Source organism: Psammomys obesus, unplaced genomic scaffold (assembly GCF_907164565.1).
Source record: "Psammomys obesus unplaced genomic scaffold, mPsaObe1.curated_primary_1811, whole genome shotgun sequence".
Lineage (NCBI taxonomy): Eukaryota > Metazoa > Chordata > Mammalia > Rodentia > Muridae > Psammomys > Psammomys obesus.
This window is the reverse complement of record NW_026590707.1, coordinates 2,860,708-2,867,029: the sequence shown is the minus strand read 5'-3', so window position 1 is coordinate 2,867,029 and position 6,322 is coordinate 2,860,708.

The following is a 6,322-nucleotide window of genomic DNA, read 5'->3' as shown; positions in this document are numbered from 1 at the left end:
CTACAGATTGCCTCTTTTTCCATTTCCTCCAATAGATCACGTGTTATTCCCATTTACCCTACTCTTTCATTCTTCTGTATTTTCTTCCCTTACCCTCCCAAAATATCCCCCTTTTCTTATTTCTCTGATCAGACCACTTATATCCTGCTATTCCACTTTCTGCTGTTCTCCAATCCCTCTGTCCCAGCAGTCATTTATTTTTACTTTCCTGGTTTCTGCAGTTACTTGGAAATATGTGCTCATATTTGAAGATTTGAAGGCAGGAGCCTCCAATAAGAGAGAACATGCAACATTTGTCTTTCTGGGGCCTGGGTTACCTCTTGAAATGTTTTTTTTTTTCTAGTTCCATCCATTCACCTGCCAAGTTTATGGTTTCATTTTTGTTATACCTAGTATATATGCACCACATTTTCACTATCCCGTACTCAGATGAAGGACATTTAGGGTGTCCATTCTAGCCATTGTGACTAGAACAACAGTGAACATGGCTGGGCAGGTATCTGTGGAGCAGGATGTTGAGTGTTTTGGGCATATGCCAAGTGCTGGGTCATATGGTAGATTTATTTTTAGCTTTTTGAGAATTCCCCCACTCATTTCCATAGCAATGGCACAAGTTTGCAATCTCACAGTGAATGAGGGCTTCTTATTCCCAGCATTCCCTTTGACATTAATTGTTGGTTATCTATGCCATTTTGACTAGGGTAAGATGAAATCTCAAAGCTGTTTAGATTTGCACTTCCCTAATTGATAGGGATAATGAACATTTCTTTGAGTTATTTATTAGCTATTTCTTTTCTTTTTATGAAAATTTATTTTATTATATTACAATTCAGATATAATTATTATAAAAATTTAGGGTCTGTTTTACAATTTACTTTTTTATTGTTATTTTTATTGATTACAGTTTATTCACTTTGTATCCCTCCTGTAGCTACCTCCTTCTTCCCCTCCCAATCACACCCTCCCTTTTCCCTACCTGTGCTCCTCCTCCAGTCCACTGATAGGGGAGGTCCTTCTCCCCTTCTCTCTGATCCTAGTCTATTAGGTCTCATCAGGAGTGGCTGCATTGTCTTCCTCTGTAGCCTCATAAGGCTGCTCCCCCCTCAGGGGGAGGTGATCAAAGAGCAGAAAAGAACTCTTTGTTCAGATCCCAGGACCATTTTTCAAATGGGTCATTTGTTTTTGCAACTTTTTGTTGAGTTCTCAATATATTCTGGATATTTATCCTCTGACAAATGTTGTGCTAGTTTGTGTTTACTTGACACAAGCTGGAACCATCAGAAAGGAGGGAGCCTCAACTGAGAAAATGTCTCCATAAGATCAGGCTGTAGGAAAGCCTATAAAGAATTTTCTTAATTAGTTATTTCTGTGGGAGAACCCAGTCCATTGTGGGTTGAGCCACTGTTGGGCTGGCTGTACTAGGTAGTATAAGAAAGCAGGTGAGTATGCCAGTAAGTCAGAGCAAGCCAGTAAGCACCATTCCTCCATGACCTCTGCATCAGCACCTGCCTCCATATTCCTCCTCTGTTTGATTTCTTGTACTTACTTCTTTCAATAATAAATAGTGATGTGGAAACATGTGTCAAATAAAATTCTTTCCTCCCCAGGTTGCTTGGCCATGGTGTTTTATCACAGCGATAGTAACCATAACAAGGACAGAGGTATAGCTGCACAGAATCTTTCTATTTTGTGGGCTTCTTCACTTGGTTGCTGTTTTTGCTGTCCAGAAGTCCTTTAGTTTTATGATGTCCTACTTGTTAGTTGTTGACCTTAATTCTTGGGCAAATGGAGTCCACACCAGATGTTCCTTTCCCATGTCAATATCATGTGGAGTACTGCCTATGTTTTCTTCTAGCAATTTCAGTGTTCTAGGTTTCACATTTAGGTCTTTGATCCATTTGGAGTTAGTTTTTTTTTTTTTTTGTGCAAGGTTCTGTGAGGTGACAAGAAGAAGGTATATTCTCTTGTGTTGGGTGGAATGCTCTGTAGATATCTGGTAGGTCCATTTGACTTATCATGTCTGTTATTTTCTTTATTTCCCCCGTTTAGTTTCTGTCTTCATGATATGTCCATTGGAGAGAGTGGGTGTTGAAATCTCCCAGTATTAATGTGTGGGGTTCGATGTGTGATTTAAGCTTTAGGAATGTTTCTCTTATGAATGTGAGTGCCCTTTTATTTGGGGCGTAGATGTTCAGAATTGAGATGTTGTCTTGGTGGATTTTTCCTTTGATGAGTATGAAGTGTTCTTTCCCATCTCTTTTGATTAATTATGATCCCAAGTCCATTTTAATAGCTATTACAATGGTTACTCCAGGTTGCTTCTTGGGTCCGTTTGCTTGGAAAACCTTTTCCCAGCCCTTTCCTCTGAGCTAATGTCTATCTTTATTGCTGAGGTGTGTTTCTTGTATGCAGCAAAATGATGAGTCTTGTTTTCACATCCATTCTGTTGGCCTGTGTCATTTTGGGGGAGTTGATGCCATTGATATTGAGAGTTATTAATGGTCAGTTGTTGTTACTCATGTTATTTTGATGTTGGTGATGGTAGTGTGTGTGTGTGTGTGTGTGTGTGTGTGTGTGTATGTGTGTGTGTGTGTGTGTGTGTGTGTGATTCCCTTCTTTTGGTTGTGCTGATGTGGGGTTATTTATTATCTGTATTTTTCTGGGTGTAGTTGGACTTCTTGGATTGTAGTTTTCCTTCTAGCATCTTTTGTAGGGCTGGATTTGTGAATAGGTACTGTTTAAACTTGTTTTTGTCATGGAATATCATGTTTTCTCCCTCTATGGTGATTAAAAGTTTTACTGGGTATAGTAGTCAGGGCTGACATTTGTGGTCTCAGTTTCTGTAAGATATCTGCCCAAGCTCTTCCAGCTTTCAGAGTTTCTGATTAGAAGTCAGGTGTAATTTTGATAGGTTTGCCTTTATATGTAACTTAGCCTCTTTCCCTTGTAGCTTTTAATATTCTCTCTTTGTTCTGTACATTTAGTGTTTTGATTATGTGATGGGAGGATTTTCTTTCCTAGTCCAATCTATTTGGTGTTCTGTAGGCTTCTTGTATGTTTATTAGCCTCTCTTTCTTTAGGTTAGGGAAGTTTTCTTCTATGACTTTGTTTAAAATATTTTCTGAGCCTCAGAGCTGGAAGTCTTCTCCTTCTTATATTCCTAATAGTCTTAGGTTTGGTCTTTTCATAGTGTCCCACATTTATTTGATGTTCTGTGTCAGGAACTTTTTAGATTTAACATTTTCTTTAACTGATGTTTCGATGTCTTCAATCATATCTTCTATCCCTGAGAATCTCTCTTCCATCTCTTGAATTCTGTTGGTGATGCTTGTGTCACCAAAATTGCCTCAGATTCTATTTTCTTTATTGTTTTTAGTTCCATTTTTGGGTCTTGAGCAGTTTTACTCATTGCCTTCTATTGTTTGATTGTAGTTTCTTGTATTTCTATAATTTCTTTAAGGAATTTGTTCAATTTTTTCACCTGTTTGACTGTTTTTTTCCTGTGCTAATTAGAGAGCTTTATTTTCTTCCATTAAGGCTTCTATAACTTTCATAACCTCAGATTTAAAATCTTTTTCTTGCCCTTCAGGTGTGATAGTATCTCCAGGGCTTGTTGTGGTAGGACCGCTGGTTTCTGGTGGTATCATATGGCTGTGATTTTTGTTGCTTGTTTTTGTTTTTGTTTTTTTTTTATGCTGGCCTCTAGCCATCTGAATGACTCTGGTGATAGCTGGCCTGGTGGTACCTCTATTGAGTTCACTGTCTGTGTTCAAGATGTGCTAGACAGATGGAGAGCAGGTGGAAAGAACTCTTAACCGAACACTGCTCCAGCTTTCCATAGGCTGGAGGAAAATGGGGTTTGGGTCCCATGCCAAGCTCACTTCCCCTGGGCTGGGTATCTGTGTCCCAGATCCAGAACTGAAAGTTTTTACTGTAGAGGTCATTCACTTCTTTCGCTAGGTTTGTTTCTAGATATTTTTTTAAGAGCTTTATACAACAAAATTTAATATGCTCCTGAGATTTATTTCCTCTGAATCTTAGACTTTCTTTTTATATTTTCTACTTATGAGAAACACCAATTATGTAATTTTCTTTTTTGTGTATTTCCCTTCCTTTCTTTTTTTTTTTTTTTTTGAATTTTATTTTTTTCTTATCAGTTACATTTTATTAACTCTGTATCCCAGCCGTGTCCCGATCCCTCATTCCCTCCCAGTCCCTCCCTCCCTCCCTCCTCTCCAACGTGCCCCTTTCCAAGTCCACTGATAGGGGGGACCTCCTCCCCATTCATCTGATCCTGTTTTATCAGGTATCTTCAGGACTGGCTGCAAAGCTCTCCTCTGTGGCCTAACAGGACTGCTCCTCCCTTCGGGGGTGGGGAGGCCAAAGAGCCAGTCATTGAATTCCTGTTAGCAATAGTCCTTATTCCCCTCACTATGGGAAACCAGTTGGTTACTGAGCTACCACAGGCTACATCTGAGCAGAGGTTCTAGGTTATATCCATACATGGTCCTTGGTTGAATGTCAGTCTCAGACAAGACCTTGTGCCCAGATATATTTGTTCCTTGTGGAGCCCCTATCTTTTCCCCATCAGACTAACTCCCCTTCTTTCTTATGATTCCCTGTACTCTGCCAAAGGTTTGGTCATGAGTCTTTGCTTTGAAAACACTGCTAGTTAGAGTCTTTCAAATGCGCTCAGTAGACTCCTGTCATACGTTCAATGCACATCCCATCTGTCTTTCTAAACGAGGATTGATAATCTTACTCCATGTCCGCTCTCTTGATTATCTTTTTTAGGTGTACAGATTTCATTATGTTTATCACATCTTATAGGTCTATATAAGTGAGTATATGCCGTGTTTGTCTTTGTCCTTCTGGGATATTTCACTCAGGATGATCTTTTCTAGATCCTACCATTTGCCTGCAAATTTCATGATTTCCTCCTTTTTGATTGCTGAATAGTATTCCATTGTGTAAAAATTTCTGTACCCATTCCTCCATTGATGGACATCTGGGTTGTTTCCAGGTTCTGGCTATTACAAATAAAGCTGCTATAAACATGGTTGAGCAAATATCCCTTTTGTGTACTTGAGCAAATTTTGGTAGATACTCTAAATCTTTTAGAAGAAAAAGTGGGGAACAGCCTAGAACTCACTGGCACAGGAGACAAATTCCTGAACAGAACACCAACAGCACAGGCTCTAAGAGCAACAATCAATAAATGGGAGCTCATGAAACTGAAAAGCTTCTGTAAAGCAAAGGACACTGTCATCAAAACAAAACGACAGCCTACAGATTGGGAAAGCATCTTCACTAACCCTTTATCTGACAGAGGACTAATATCGAGTATATACAAAGAACTAAAGAAGCTGAAAAGCAGAAAACCAAGTAATCCAATTAAAAAATGGGGAGCAGAGCTAAACAGAGAATTCTCGACAGAGGAATATTGAATGGCAGAGAAACACTTAAAGAAATGCTCATCCTCATTAGCCATCAGGGAAATGCAAATCAAAACGACCCTGAGATATCACCTTACACCCATCAGAATGGCCAAGATGAAAAACTCAAGGGACAACACACGCTGGAGAGGTTGTGGAGAAAGGGGAACCCTCCTCCACTGCTGGTGGGAATGTAAACTGGTACAATCATTCTGGAAATCTATCTGGCGCTTTCTTAAACAATTAGGAATAGTGCTTCCTCAAGACTCAGCTATACCACTCCTAGATATTTTTTTTTTTAATTTGAGGATATTGTGAGAGGGAATATGTTCATGTTCTTCTCTGCATGTTTATGACTGGTATATAAAAAAGTTATTGATTTGTGCTAGTTGATTCTCTATCCTACCACACTGTGAATTTTATCATTTCTAAAAGTTTTCTGTAATGTATATGATCATATCATCCATAAATAGGAATGATTTGCTTATCTGAGTCCCTTTAATCTTTGTCTTACCTTATTGTCTTACCTTATTTGCTTATCTGAGTCCCTTTAATCTCTTTGTCTTACCTTATTGTTCCAGCTAGTGCTTTGAGCACAATATTGGAAAGAAATGGGAAGAGTGGACATCCCGTCTTGTTTTTTACTTAAGTGGGAATGCTTCAAGCATTTCTCCATTTAGGATGATGGTGCCTGTCGCTTTCTTTCTTCTATTTATTTATTTATTTATTTATTTATTTATTTATTTATTTATTTATTTTAGAACATTCTATCTGCATATATACCTGCACCCCAAAAGAGGGCCCCAGATCCCATAGTTGGTATGGGAATTGAACTCAGGACCTTTGGAAGAGTAGCCTGTGCTCTTAACCTCTGAGCCATCTCTTCA